The 16,004-nt window shown below is 49.5% G+C and overlaps 1 protein-coding gene across 21 annotated transcripts in view; it reads right to left on the bottom strand.

Moving 5' to 3' along the window:
- NTRK3 (neurotrophic receptor tyrosine kinase 3) overlaps window positions 1-16,004 on the bottom strand; it is a 383,256-nt gene that overhangs the window by 178,503 nt on the left and 188,749 nt on the right. Inside the window, exon 14 of one of the 21 annotated variants that reach the window (XR_014836778.1) lies at window positions 13,881-15,986. The gene's annotated coding sequence lies outside the window, so the exon portion shown is untranslated. 21 annotated transcript variants of the gene reach the window in all.

Here is a 16,004-nt window from a genome sequence, read left to right as displayed (position 1 = left end):
AATGTCCTCCACTCAGCACTCACAACAGGTCAGAACAAAGTGATGTCAATTAAGAGGAGTGGCCCAGAGCAGCCCAAGTCCATGGCGGCATGCCCGGTTGGGTAAGACCTGGGTAGGGCCTGCTCATTCTACTCCCCATCAGGGCCAAGGCCCATAAGGCCAGTCCTTCTCACTTCCTGCTTCTTCAGCTGGCACCTGGCAGGGTGGCAAATCCAGGCCAGAGTGGACCTCACACAGACTGGACTGGTTCCAGGCCTTCGAGGCCCCACACCCAAACCACTTTCCTGAGTTGGCTGTCATGCAGTAGAGCTTGATGGGGAGCCTGCAGTCTTTGGAGACACTGAGATTGGGTTTGAGATCCAGCCCTGCTGCTTCCTCACACTCTATTTGCTTTCTGAGCCTCGCATTCCTCATAAACAATATGGGAGTGATAATAACACTACCTCCAAAGAACAGTCTTGTAAAGATGAAGGTGTTTTGTACTGAAAGTATCCCATATATGATAATAGTTTCTGCATGAACTAATAGTTGCTCATAGCATATCCTATTTTTAGCTGGGCAAATTTCTTCCCAACATAAAGACTATCTTTCCCAGCTAACTGTGCAGCTAGGAATGGACATGTGACTCCATTTTGGCCAAAGAAGTTTTGGGTGACAAGTTCTAGGAAGTCTGCTCTTTCTCCCTCTTGGCCCTGAAATGCTGATGTGATAGCTGGAGCCCTAGCCACCAAATTAGCCCATGAAGCAACATAGTAATGATAGTGAAGCAGCAAGATAAAATATTCTGAGGATCACAGACCCAAAGTAACAATCTTGGACTACCTACATCCAAACTTCTTTTTCACAAAAGAAAAATAAATGTCAATTTTTAAAAAGCCACTGTTATTTTGGGGGGATTTTCTGCTACTCATAGCCAAACCAATTCTATCATTATTATCATTACTATCATTGTTCTCAGTACTATTGTTGGTAGAGAGGTAAGGAACCTCCTTTCTTTGGGCTACAGAGAGATGGCCCTGGGTTCCCTTTCCTTCTCCATGTACTTGTCAAACGTCCAAGGCCCCCTCTTCTCCACAGCCAGAAGTCTCAGGCATTTAAAACTCCTTGTTCTCTTACTTGCTCCATACAAAGGTGTTTCAGGATTGGGGTACCTGGTACCTTGCATATCCCTCATACACACGCATCTGCTGTTTGGGGTGGGTGGTGCAGGGAAAGGCCCAGTTAGACTGGAGCTCAAAGGCAGGTTCTATAGTTCCATAAACATTAGTGATATTGAGGAGGATATGATGACAATGGTAAGGAGAAGGCCCACCTGTCCAGCCTCACCTCTTGCTTCCCTACCACCAACTTGCACACTACAGACAGACAGAGCTGACAGAGCTGTCGATGGCTCTGAACTGACCTGTTCTCTCAAGTCTCCTGTTTTGGCAGATTTCCAATCTGTCTGGAAAGAGCTCCTCCAACTATCAGATTTGCTATGTCCCTGAAGACTGCATTTGGGTGCCACTCCTCTCCTAAGGCCTTTTCGGTGATCCTGTGCTCTGCCAGGTATCTCTGCTGTGCCCCCAGAGCTCTGGGCTGGTAGCTGCCAGAACTCTCAGTTCTCTGGCTAGTCTTTGACTCATGACCTGCCTGTCTTCCCTGAAGTCTGTGAGTGCCCCCCGCAGGGTGGGGAGCATGGAGTTTAGCTCTGCACCAAGCACTGAGCCTGAGGACCGCCCCTGGCTGGCCCCCAATCATTTGCAGCCCACTGCTGTTCTTCTAGTTTATTCCCGTGCTCCAGTGACTGGCATAGCATCCCTCTCACACCCAGCAGTGATCAACAAATACTTGTTGATGTGGGCAGATGGTGAGTGAACTGCTTCCTAGAGCTTCTTTTCTCTGGTCACGCAAGTCCAGGTAACCAGGAGTCCCGAGGGAGGAAACTGATGACTTGGATGGAAAGAAAAGGAACCTCCCTAGTTTCTGTCTCGGTCATTGTTGTGAGGCTGAGGAGTGCTCCCATTCCCTGCCACCAAAGAGAGAGAGAGAGAGAGAAAGAGGGAGAGAGATACCCACCTGGAACCTCCCATTGTAACCTGACTTGGAAACAGAGTGTCTGTAGATGAAATGAGTGTAAAGCTCAAGATGAGATCAGACTGAATTAGGCTGGGCCCTCAATCCAATGACATGTGTCTTTATAAGGGACAGAAAGGGACACACAGAAACACAGAGAAAAAGACTGTGTGAAAGCAGAGGCTGACATTGTTTTTATACAGCCACAGGCCAAGGAGTGCCTGGAGCTCCAGAAGCTGAAAGAGACAAGGAAGGATTCTCCCCCAGAGCCCTCAGAGGGAACATGGCCCTGAAGACACCTGATTTGAGATTTCTGGCCGCCAGAACTCTGAGAGAATAAATGCCCATGGTTTTAAGCCATCAAGTTTGTGGTGATCTGTGGTGTCAGCCCCAGGAGGCCAATCTAGTCACCTAGGCATAGACCAACTGATTTTAGAGACAGTCCATGAAGGCCACCCACTTCCTTGCTCCAGCTCCAAACTTCACATCTACAACCTCCACATCCTCTGCTGTTCATCCTTTCTTCTTTTTAAAATGCCAGGGAAGATGCAGGCGTTGTCTCTTTTAACACTCCCACAGCCTCACGGGGTAGGTTCTCTCATTATTCCTATTTTAGGGATGAGGGATCTAAGTCTTAGGGAGGTGAGTCATTTGCTCCACGGCGCACAGTTGGGACTCCCACCCAAGTCTGTCTGGGCTCCATGCTCTTAACTTCTATGCCATCATTTCTCCTGGGCCCCCTCCATGGCAGTGAGACTCAGTGTCTAGATCAAGAACCCCACAGCCCTACCAAAACTTAGTTAAAACAGGCTTCTGGGGTTTCTGTTGCTGAACCCCAATCCCATCCTTGATTCTGTGTAGCTCCTTACTTTGGGACTCAGCGTCTCCCTCACCCTCACCCTCACCCACAGCAGTGGACCGCATGGTTTCCTGAGGGTCAAGAAGGAGTCATGGATGAGAAAAAATGTCTTTTAGAGATTGTTTACATGCAATTGTTTTTCTTGGTCTCCCCAACACCCGGCACATAGCATGTGCTTGATAAAGGATTTTGTACTGAATTAAGGGACTATGACAACTAGATAACTGTGACTACTATAATGACACAGCTAAGTGTTATCTACAAATTTACAGACTCAAGCTCCGTGCTTGTATTTCCTCTCCCCGTAGAGGAGGGGAGTATCATCTCAGCCTCTCACTACTGATGAGTAGCCAATAGCCCAGTTTTTCCAGTCCTATTCCTATTCTCCTACTGTTGGACCATCGTTCTGCCCACCAGTCTGCCCCTCCCATGACCAGGAAAAAGAAAATGCCATGGCAACCCTAGCATCTGGCTTTCCAGCAGAAAACTTTCTCTTTCGTCCTGTTTCCAGTCCAGAGGACTTTAAAGTCAAAAGTAAGTAAGGGAGAACCTTGAGGAGCCCATATGGTCCCTGTCCCCGAGTCAGGTGGCTTGAGGCTCTGCCTGGTGACCAGATGGCTTCTCGGGGCTGCCCATTCTCTAGGACCCCCCCTGCCTGGAACAGTGGGAAGGGTGTTGCAGACGGCCAGAACTGGGCAGACACCCCAGAATATCACTGTAGCAGAAACTATGCTCCTGCCAGATCCACTTGGATGGCTGTCTCCTCAATTTTTATTCTCATGCATTCTCTGGGGACAAGAGCAGCTAGAGACTTGATTAGCCAGACTCCTATTAGAAAAATTCTCCTTGGAGCTACTCCCTTGTTATTTATGCAGGCCTCTCTCCTACACAAGCAGGCAGGAATTTTAACCCAACAGAGGTAGTACCCCAAGTTCTTTGTTGAACTAAATCTCTCTAGTCGGACAGCTTTAAGACTCCCTGGATTTCTCCAGTGTATCCCTCACACACTGTAATTCTTGTCCAGCAGGGCCAAGACCCTGATGCAGAGTCGGAAGGTGACTTGGCCAGAATGGCCAACTGTCAGGGCTAATCCCTGACAAAGGACATCTGGGCCTTATGACATTTGAAATAACACTGCAGCAGCTAAATCATGACGAGAAGGCAAAACTCCTGATGTAAAAGAAACAAGCATCTGGGCTCTTTCTCTGCACAGAGAGGGCCAGGATTTGGCTTCCTGACATAAACTCTTCTGACATCAGACTCCTGAAAGGTAAGGGCCTCACCTTCCTATGCTCCATAACCCATAAGCTGCCCCAGAATAGGGTGAAATAAGTGGTGGATACTGCAGATGTGCACAGGGGAGCAAGGGGTTGTTGGCTATCAAGGAAGGTCCCCACAAAGACAGTGGGCAGCCACTTCCTCCCTTCCATGGAAAAGGAGGGTGGGATGGAAAGGTGGGATTACTGTCTGGGATGAAAGTCCACACCTAGTGATGGCTGACTCCTTCTGAGTCAGTCATCCTGAGAAACAACTGATGTCCATAAAGAGATGAACGCTGCCCTGCTTTCCTGAATCACAGCCACTTCTCCTGGCCACTCTCTATGACCTTGAATAGAAATGCTACAGCCACACAGCACAGTCGGGACTATTTATCCAACAAAACCCTGGAGTTGTGGGTGGATGGAGGGGGGATGAGGCAGGGACCAGGATGGGGAGAAAGAGAACATGTGAGAGGTTGCTTGTCCCAAGTTCACCCCAGCTTCCGTAATGTCCCCGACTTCCTATGGGCAGAGCCCGAGCCCAGCCCACATCCAATCATCAGAGAACCACAATTGTCAAGTGCCAGAACAGTGCCACCCGGGGATGAATGTGTCTCTGCGCCATTATGACATTGGGAGGCAGTTACAGACACCCACCCCAGGCTTGTGCAGACAGCCTGTTTTGCTGATTCACCAACTGCCTGGAGGCCTGGCTCCCCTCTCTGGACGTCCTCAAGGTCTGGAGCCCCGACCCTCACATGGTGGGTCCTTGGAAGGGCCTGGGTCTCACTCCCCTTTCCAGCTCATCCTTCACCCCCCAGGCTCTATGCAGCCTTCGCCTCCCCCATGTCAGCTTACAAGGCCCACCCTGGTTGACTCCCAAGTCTGCCCCAGTATCCCCCACCTTACTCTCGGCCCTTCAGACAACCCTCATTTAAGCCCCATCACTCACTCTACCCAGGATGCGCATGGCTTCTGGGAGTTTGCAATCACCCACGGATTTCAGATCTGGTCTTGGAACAGCTCCATCGAAGGCGCGATAGTGAAGGGCTGGGGCCCATTCAACACAGGCCTCAGAGCTGCGGACTCCTACGCACTGTTTTCATTTCACTTCCTCTACAGGATTCCTCTATCCTTGGTCTGTGTATTTATCCATAGAGCCTCCCATGGAGCACAACTCCCTGCGATAATTATCTACGGTTTCCATGTATTTATCTCTAGGATCTATTTAGATAGGGTATCTACCAGCCCTCCTGGATCTATTTTCATGTCTCTCTCTGTCTATAGTATTTATCTCTATTTTAACATGACTGCCTTTTTTTTTTTTTTTTAATCCTCAAACTGGGACAGTTCCCAGGGGGATGGGTTTCGCCTGCAGTTAAAAGCACGATGTGATTCTACACGTGCTCAGCAGCTCAATGTGTGGTGGGTCAGAGCAGCAGTGCTTGTTCAGCAGAAAGGCCCAGACTCGGAAAGCCAAGGGGGCACAGAGGGTGTGGGAGGGGCTTCAGCCTCCCTGGACACTCCTAGGGTGAGCCCACCCACAAGGAAGGAGAATGGGAGAGAAGAGGGCAAGGATGGAAGAGGCGCATTCTGGGTTCAAATCCCGATTCCAGCTCTTAGTTAAGCTCTCAGCCTTTTCTTCTCTTTTATAAAATGAGAATCCTGTATGTCTCTAACTTACAGGCTTGGGATCAAGATGAAGTGTGATACCCATGAAAAGTTTTTGACACTGGGCTTGATGTAGACTAAATGTTCACTAATAAAAACGATAGCTCTCATAATAATTGTTCTTATCCACAATATGCTGTGATGCCTTGTTTGATAGTTTTTATGAGCATCAAGGCCTTGTAGGCTATAACTGTCTCAGGATAGAGACTTAGTGATACACATACTCCCAGCTCAGGAATACAGTAGATAACAGACAAACACTTAATAAATGGACAAACCTACCTTGGCATGTTCCCTAAGTGATACAGGAGAGGGAAGGTGAGGATGCAGAACAACAGCGAGGTTTGGAAGGAAAAATAGTGCAAATGCCAGACCTGGGCAGCTTCAAGCTCAACCAAGAATGCAAATATTTCACTGAGAGTTAAGGAGCTGAGCTAGGGGCTTAAAAGGGATGAGCAAAGGCTGGGATAGCTGCTAGGGGGTGAGCAGGAGCTGAACCAGAGGCCTGCCAAAAACTGAGGTGGGGAGTCCTGCTGGGGTTTGAATGCTAGATTTGCAGTGGACCCACTTAGCATGGATCTAGTGCTGTCCTTCCCAGCAACTCAGGACTGGGAAAAAAAAAAATCACATGATAGGGATAGTAGCATAGGGGTTGTGAAAGCAGGCTGAGCAAGGACAGCAACATTCTGCCTGTTACCTTCCGTATTCCTGAGCGGGGGGATAGACATGTCACTAAGAGGGCTCCTACAAGAGGTGAGGAAGCCCAGAGTTCTGGGAAGATGCCGTCAATGTCTGGCCACAGGCCTGGTCTAGACGAGGAAGCAAGAACACTCAGAGGTCACAGGGGGCCAGAGACGGGACATCAAGGTGGGATATAAAGAGAAGGTACAGTGGGAAGAAGGAAAGAGGAGAGGTAGAGGTAGGTCTGGAACTTGGGGAGGATTATAAGCCATAGGGCCAGCCAAGGAGTGGTCCTGCTGTTGCAAGGCTGAAATTGAGAGGAAGTCAAGGTCACTGACAAGGAAGGGGTCAATGACATGGGGAGAAAAGGAGTGTCAAGGGTCTTCAGCCTTGTGTCCGACCTCAGAACTTGAGTGCCACTCTACAGCAGAAGCGTGAGACTTCAGAACAACCTTGCAGAAAGAGATCCACCCTAACGACCTCTGGGCAAGTCCCACTTGTCCCACTTGTCTGTTCTGTGCCAGAGGGTAGCACCAGGCAAGGAGCTGTCAGTGAGCTCAGAGTGGAGCATCTTGAGGATCTGTGATGATTGCTCCACATCCTGGTGTTACAACAGCATTTATGAGTCACATTCAACTCTGCACAAATTCCCTAGAAGAGGGAAAATTAAAAGGTGCTAACCAAATCTAGCATGCCAGGCAGGGAACTGAGGGCCACACAGTCACCTGGGATTCCAATGACTCGGCAGTGGTGTATCAAGGGAACCAGGTGGGCAGGCTCCTCCCATGAAGAAGCCTGCTCCCTGTGGAGTCACGCCAATGCAAGGGTTGAGCAGTAAGAAGCAGGATGCTGACACTGAGCACCCAGAGTAGCTCAGGCCCATGTTAACAGGGCTGGCAGACAGATGGGGCCACGCCATGGAGGAAGCTGGCGCAGAACATGCAGGATTTTGCTTCCAAACTGCCAGATGCCAGCTACAGCTTTCCATCTGCCTCTTCTCAGCCTCTCCTTTATTTCATTGTTTATATGGTACCCATCCAAATACATTTGCTGACCTCACCTAGGGAGGTTGGCTTGGTGAAAAGGCCAGGAACCTCAGCACTCAGACAGCTCAGAAATGCAAAGTGCCTACTCTCTGGCTTCTACCCAGGAAGCCAGAATTCATAGGGCACTGTTTAGAATCTAGAGAAATCTTGGAAAAATCCAGGACTCATACTCACTACCGTAAGACGCACTCCAGCTTCAGCTGCCCCCTTCCCACCTTGTGGCCTTTTTTGTCCCGCTTCCCTCTTCCCTTCCCATCATTCTGAGTGTTGCCATGTGATGCAGAGCTGTCAGTGGAAAAAATAAAAACCACATAGGTAAATTCAACATAATACTGGCCTCTCCTGGGGAACCCTGATCCAAATAGAAGTCCAAAGGAGGGGGAGGAGAAAAGCTTAGTACTGGGAGAAGAAGTCTTCAGGGCCCTGGGGTCCACCTGCCTGGGCAGCTTCCTTAGGATGACCTGAGCCAGGTGTGCCAGACTACACAGGTCCTGCCTCCATCATCCACCAACTGAAGCCCAGAAGGAGAGCGAGGAGGGGTGTGGTGCTCATGGAAAGGACATTAAGATAGCTGTGGATGCTCCTCCTGGCTGCCATTTATGATCACAGATGATCCTGATGTAGTGAAAGGGGCAGAGAAACGTGACAAGGGAGGCAGAGAGAGAACTTCTGCTTTCCTCCTGCAGTTAAAGGATGTCCTGTTGAGGGGTATGCTTAAATTCAGATGGCCTTTTTTTCCCAGGATTCTTTGTTCTTCCTGTTCTAACTCCAGCTCTGTATTCCCTGCCCCTTCTCTCCCTAATCACCAGTACCCTCCCTGTGGTCCCCACTCCTCCCCATCCTGTGAGACCCAAGCCCATCCACCTGTGCACTTGGGGTCCACTTGAGGTCTGTGGGGCTGCCCGGAACAGGATCCTGAACCAGGGCCGCAGCAACATGTCTCCTTGTCCCGAACTGGAAGTCAGTATATTATGCTCTTAGTAACCGGGGGTCTAAGGACCACTCTTAACTGGGGTCCAAGAAGAAAAGCTACAAATAAAAGCCAAGGAGAGAGAAAGGAGGGCCAGAGAAAAAGGAGGAGAAGGAGACTCCTAACCCTCTAGCAGAAAAACACACAGAGGCTATTAGAAAATAAATAAAAGACACAGAAAGAGACATCAGCTTGGCCAAGCATGATTTTTTTCTCTTGCTGCAGTAATGATCTGATTAGGGTTCAATCTTACCACATTCCTCATGTCCTAACTCATCTTCACTGAGACTCAGCTGCCTCCAGAAGATGAATGGCGGTCATGCAGAAGGCAGCTCTGATGGAGCCTGGGTCGATGAGCTGGGGGTTGCATATGCCTCCCTGCACTCGTGGTCCAGGCCTCACCCCACCCTAGTGATGCTGGTGAGGGGTGGATGCTGCTTTCCTCCTGACTGATTCTGAAGACAGCAGCCCTCCTGGGGCACCATCTCCAGCCCACCTGCCATTGTGCCCGCACACGTGGTGCAGGTGGAATTGCGGGAACCCCAGGGCTCACTGCTTAGAAGATTCCAACCCCTCCCTTTTGCTTGGGTCTCTGTGCCACTGTATCTGTCCAAGCTGGCCAAGGCCAGGGTGCCAGAGAAGCATGTGGGTCAGCACAAACCATTGCATTCAAGATCACCACCTTTGTCTCTGAATGTCTGGAGCAGGGCTTCCAAGACAGCTGAGATGAGGAAAAGGGAACCGATATTTATCAGGCACCTACAATGGGTAAGGCACCATGCTGCCTGACTTTATGAATATTCTCACTTAGTCTGAAGAGCGACCCTACAAGTTAAGATGCCATTATGCCCATTCTGGAGCTCGGAAAACAGAAGCCAGGGAAAAACTAAATTACGTACCCCCAAATCACATAGCTTGAAAAGCACGGATGTTCCTGATGACAGAATGTTGGAGAAAATGGATTGACTAGCTATGCAAAAAGCACCAGGATTCTGCTATAAGCAGAAGTCAGCAGACATATAATCCTTACAGTTGTATTTGCTCTACTATAAGGCCTCACACTCTCCAGCCTCTGCCTGGCTTTCAAATCCTGACTCTGAGCCTCAGCATCCTAGAATGGCTTGGTTCTCTCAGATCCCAAGACAAAACCAACCCTCCACCTCCCACTCCCCCAGGGGGTTCTCAGGGAGCCTCAGAGAAAGGCCATGTCCCCCAGCTGGGCTCAGCTCAAGGATGCTTCACGTTTTCTCTGGCTCCACTACAGAGCAGGACAGTGCAAGGCAGTGAGTAGTTTACTGCAGGGGGATGGGGATCCAGTCTCCAGAGCTTTGCATCAGGCTGGAGTTACCACTTTCTTCACTTTCTGTTGTTGGTTTCCATTTTCTCACGCCCCCCCCCCCCTTTTAACCACTTTTAGTTACAATTAGGCAAGGCAGCCAAAAACTCCAGGTCATCAAGAAATAAAGACAATTTATTCTTATTGTAACACAGTTAAAGCATAATTTGATGGGACATACAATTTGTTTGGGAAGTCTGAGGAAGTGCTAGTAAGAAGGCAGAGGTGGGGTGTTCATTTGACAGCTGAGTGATCTGGCAGCCTGGCTGTGTGGGGAGCAGGCTGATGAGAACTGCCAGGCTCAGGGGGTGGGGTGGTGCAGGGAAGGGAGGGCAGTGCTGATCAGGGGACAGCAGAAAGTCACAGATGGGCACATCCAGAGCTACGAAAGCTCTCTTCCTGGCAGCCTCACTGCATCCCAGCCAGGACAGCTCACATTTAGGGAAGAAGAAATCAAGCATTTATATAGCACCTACTAATGGTTTGTTTGATTCTTAACCCTTATTTCCATTTGATGGATGGGAAAACTGAGGCTCAGAGAGCTTTAGCTCACAGGGTGGCAGAGACAGGCCTTGACTTCATACCTGACAGATCCCAGAGCTGATGATGGCATAAAGACACCAGCGGTTCTCAAAGTGTGGTTTCCAGACCAGCAGTATTAGCCTCACCTGGGAATTTGGGGAAAATGCCAATTCTCAGCCTCTATATCCCTCCCCATAAATGAGTCTGAAACTCTGGAGATGGGGCCCAGTGATCTGTATTTAATAAGCCCCCAGGTAATACTGATATAGGTCTTTCTCCAAGGGCACTCAGCATCCAGGCAAGCGTGGCCTAAAAGAGTGATTCCCAAAGTGTGGTGATCCCAGACCAGCAGCATCACAGTTACCCAGCGACTTGTTAGAAATATGAGCTTTTGCTGCCCTGCCTCCAGGCCTACTGACTCTGAAACTCAGGGCAGGGCCCCCCCACTGGGACCAGTGTAACAAGCCTTCCAGGGTGGTTCCAACATGCACCCAAGTTTGAGAACCACTCAGTGCTTTCCCTCCTGCTGCCTTTTCCCCATCAGTAAAGTGGGATAATAGCAGAGATCCTTAGCTTGTCCAAGTGCAAAACGATGGACATTCTGTCACTAATTAACAGCCACCTGGAATGAAATACTTCAATTCTTCACAGGTGCATGGAGGGCAGGTGGGCAAGAAGACAGAAAAACCCGAAGATGCAGGTCACAGGGCCAGGTCCAGAGGCCGAGGCCACGAGAAGTGAAGGGATTTGGCATGATGGACACTCACACATGAGAAGACTGAGAACATAATAAGTACATCCAATGAGGTGGATTTTTTTCTTCTTTCTTTTGTTTTGGTGATATTTATTCCAAAAGCAATTAGGCTTAAAGAGCAGAAAGATGGGTGGCCTCAGGTAAATTCACCAAATGGGAATCAGTCTGCAGAAGAAACATCCCAGACCAAAAGGAGTGGACTTTGTCTCTTGTGGATGTGAAGACAGTGCCAGCCCCTTGTGACCAACCAGCTGTATGCCCAGAACCACAGGCATGGTTTCCACACACAGTCAGTTTATCTCATGGTGGCCCCATCTTCCCATTTCACAGTGGGAGAAACAGAGGCTCTGAGAAAGCAACCAAACCGGTTTTTTTTTTTTTTTTTTCTTTTCTTTGTCTTTTAGGGCCACACCCTTTGCATATGGAAATTCCCAGGCTAGGGGTCAAATTGGAGCTGCCGCCGCTGGCCTATAGCAGAGCCACAAGCCATGCCTGATTTGAGCTATGTCTGTGACCTACACTACAGCTCACTGCAATGCCGGATTCTTAGCCCACTGAGCAAGGACAGAGATTAAACCCTGGTCCTCATGGATACTAGTCCCATTCATTATCACTGAGCCATGATGGGAACTCTGAAAGCAGCATTTTACTCAAAGTCTCACAGCTAGTAAGCTAGGAGCAGGGTGCACACTGTCCATGGGAACTTCTGCAAGAAGGGAAGTGTTTGGTCAGTAATGGTAGCCACCGGCCATGTGTGGTTACTGAGCCCTACAAGAGTGGCCAGTGCCACTGAGAAGTTGGTTTTTAAGTTGTACTGAATTTACTCAATTTAAATAACCACACTTGGTTAGTGGCCATTGTATAGGAGGGTGCAGACCTAGACTGATAATGAATCCCATCTCTGATTGCAGGCTGATCCTTATCCCCTGGATGATTCAAGCTCTGAGAGATGTGATGACAGAATGCTAGCACTGGCCCTGGTCACAGAACCGAGTAGCAAGAATCCTTTAGCCCAGATTGCTCTAACCCAGTATCTCTTGCTGATGTATGATGATGTCAATGGCTGTTCAAGACCTGGCTTTCCTATGGCTTTGGCAAAGCAAATCTCTCTTTTCCTGCGCCACCTGCATCCCTCTGTCACACTAGAGAAATTCATCTTGTCATAAAGGTTTCCCAGGATTAGAGTTGGCCAGTCCTCATCACAAATTAAGGCCAGTCCTGGAGTTCCCATCATGGCTCAGCAGTTAATGAACCCGACTATCATCCGTGAGGACACAGGTTTGATCCCTGGCCTCGCTCAGTGGGTTAAGGATCAAGCATTGCTGTGAGCTGTGGTGTAGGTCATAGATGTGGCTTAGATCCCAAGTCACTGTGGCTGTGGTATAGGCTGGCAGCTACAGCTCCTAATGGACCCCTACCCTGGAAATCGCCATATGCAGCAGGTGTGGCCCTAAAAAGACAGAAAAACAAACAAAACAAACAAAAAAACACAAATTAACCCCAGTCCTTAAATGAAAGGATGGCCTTAAGCAAGCTATGGAATTCTTAGAAGCTCCATCTCCCCATCTGCCAGAATGGGGGAAAATTTTAACCCTAGATGGTTAGTGGAATGAAATGCACGGATGCATGATGTAAGCTACTCCCTCCCTACATTATATCCTTTCCCCTCACCCCATATTCCACTACAGGATTCCTCTAAGACTAAGAAGCTTCCCATCTTTAGGGAGTGGTGCTGGCTATTCATGGATTATAAGGCACCTCACATATCTGCCTGAAGCAACATTTCCCCAAATGCCTTCTAGAGTGAGCGCCCAAAATCCACAAGGAATTGTATACTCCCCCACAGCCCAGCTGCCCCTCTCATCTGCCTGAACCAGCAGGGTCTCCCCACACGGGCTGGGTCTCCCCACAAGGTCTGAGCCACACCAGCTCCTTCATGCTTGTCCTGAGCTGAGGCCACCTGACAGGACCTTCCACTGCAGCAACTCCATTCCCACAACGCAGGCCACTGTCCAGCCAAGGCCATGACAAGGATGTCTAGAATCAAATTAATTTTGCCTTCACAAGTATGATTGTCAAAAAAAAGTTATTAATCAGTCAGTGGATGTTTTAATTACCAAATGTCAAGCGCTGTCACTTTCCATTAGCAATGTAGTGGTCCTGAGAGATGGCCCTGAAGGGGCCCCCGGGAGAACCCCCAGCCCCTCTCTGTCCCCCAGCCAAACCACTAATGCTAGCCCTGCTGTACTTCCTTAAGAGTTTCCAAGGGGCAAGCCTTCCTCTCTCTTGAAGAGCACCCATGCACCCCAGAGCTCCTTCTATCCAGCTGAAATCTCTCTAGCTTCAATCTTGTGATAATTGTTTGCAAGAACAGTCAACACCAATTTACAGGCAATAAAGCTGAGGGACACTGAGGACCATCTTGGTGGGGAGGGGCGGAGGTCCTATGGGAGTCCCAGCCTTGCTGCTTGATGTGCCCCTGGACAAATGATTCACCTTTCTTGGGCCTCGGTTTCCATCCCTACAAAATAGGGAGAGTCATACTCATTTCACATGAGATCATGTATGTGAAGAATTTAGCTCAGGGCCTGGCTCAGCATATGGTGGAAATGGGTTTTGTTGTTGAGGGTGCCATAGCTGTTATTACCCAGGAGGCATCAGAGAGCATAGTTGGCAGTAGTTTCCCCATTTGAGTCCCTTCCTCATTCCCCAATACAATCGCCTTGATTTTACCATATGAGGCTTTCTTTACTTCATTCATTCATGGATTCATTGATTCAATTACATTTTTTTGCGGGGGCTTTTTAGGACTACACACCCAGCATAAGGAAGTTCCCAGGCTAGGGGTCTAATTGGAGCTACAGCTGCCGGCCTACGCCAGAGCCACAGCAATGTCAGATCTGAGCCATGTCTGCCACCTACACCACAGCTCACGGCAATGTTGGATCCTTAACCCACGGAGTGAGGCCAGGGATTGAACCTGCATCCTCATGGTTCCCTGAGCCACGGAGGGAACTCCTGATTCAATTAATATTTATCAAATGCCTACATATGCTAAAAACTACCCTCAATCCAGGGATGCATAAAGAAAACAGATAGGTCCTTATCCTCATGAAGCATATGGAAGGGGAGCCAGATATATACAGCATATATATTGGCCACCAAAAAGCCTTTAATATAAGGATGAATGTGCTTGTGGAAGAGTCTAGCACACAAGAGGGAATCAAGAGAGGACCTAACAGAGTCTTGTCAGTCAGAGAATCACAGGTCTTAAGACACTAGAGGACGAAATTGCTTTTCTGCAGGTAGATTTTTAGTTCCTGGAGGGGTGTGCAAAGAGCCAGTTTCCATGACCCAGCAGAGACTACAGCTCAGACAGAATATGTCACAGGGTTGGCTGAATGAAGGAAGAAGTGGATGGTTAGATGGATGTGAACATTTTTGCCGAACCTTCAGTTATCAAACTTGGGCTCTGGTCCCTCAATCCCGTACCTGCCCCTGATCACTGGGGTTTTGCCTTCATTTTCTCTGACTCTCAACATCGTCTTGGCCGCACCCCAAAGCTGTCTGGAGTCACGAACTGCCTGCCTTGGAAACGCCTCCTGGAAGGCTATTCGTTCTCCAAAAACCATTCACCGACAACATTTCCCACTCTGCCCCCCCCCCGCAGCCCTGCCTCCCCCATCCTCGCCCTCACCTCAGAGTTGTCCCCCTTTCTTCCAAGGGAGTTTAAAATTGGAAAGCCACGTGCAAATGAAAACCTCAAGAAACCTGGCGCCTTGAGAGGTGAGCAGCTTCTCGGGGAGGGTGGTTTATGCCTGAGTCATCTGTCTGGCTAGACCACAGGGCCTTGGGCAAGGGGCGAGGACTTTATGTCTCCTGGAGCGCTGAACACAGTAGGGGCACTCAACAGGTCATAAATCACCCGGGGAGGAGCCAGCAACTGGGAAGATGGGGTAAAACTCTGCAAAAATGTCCCTCCTGCACACAGAGCTGTGGTGAGGCTTCATTCTCAGTCTGAGTCTCAAAGCGCCCTGAAAGCAGAGCCCTGGCCGGACTCTCACATGGGGGCAAGAAACTTTACCCCAATGGGTAAAAAGCAGGTAAGTGTCCTTCCCTGACATCCATAATGTGGAAACATCAGCACCAACAACCACACAGCAATGCCAACAGAGGCCAGGCTCAGGCGGGTGGCAAAGGAGAAAGACAGAACCGATGGGACTCTCAGAGCTCACCCCAGCGTGGATCCACTGGGGTCCCCACTGCATGGGAAAGGCAGCCAGGAGAGCAGCCCCAGCCTAGGGGCTGGGCCTCTGGGAGTAGAGAGAAAACCTCTCATAAGAGTTAGAGCTGAGATCTGCAACGTGTTAAGGTTGTGATCTTGAACAGGTGGACCTATGAACATCTCTGGGCCTCAGCTTTGTCGTCCTAGCCCCGCAGCTCAGGGACTATTGGGAGAATTTATGCTCCATGGTCGGTTCTGAGGGTGGAGTGTGACAATGCAGCTAAGTCTTTTCTCTCAGGGGGCTTCCGTTCTAACCGGGAAGAAACAGAAAAGATCTGGTGTGGAAGGCATGACAGGCACTACAGGGACAATAAAGCAGGGTCAGGGGAGAGCAAGGTCAGAGAAGGTCTCTACCATCATGTGACCGCAGAACAGAGACCCCGACAAAGTGAGGAGGGGACAGAGGGGGAAACAGGGTGCAGGACCTCAGGGATGATGTTCTCAGGATGTTTGAGGAACAGCAGGCAGTCCAGGGCGGCCAAGGGACAAGCAAGGCGGAGGAGGGCAGCGTCTAGGTCAGAACATAGAGGCCTTGGGTGTTCTGCTGCCTGAAATGGAAACCACAG

The sequence above is a fragment of the Sus scrofa genome, chromosome 1 (assembly GCF_054392235.1).
Source record: "Sus scrofa isolate SSC_HxYL_T2T_F1_AM1 chromosome 1, Sscrofa_HxYL_maternal_Yorkshire_Landrace_v2.0, whole genome shotgun sequence".
NCBI classification, from domain to species: Eukaryota; Metazoa; Chordata; class Mammalia; order Artiodactyla; family Suidae; genus Sus; species Sus scrofa.
This window is presented reverse-complemented; position numbering and strand designations above follow the sequence as displayed.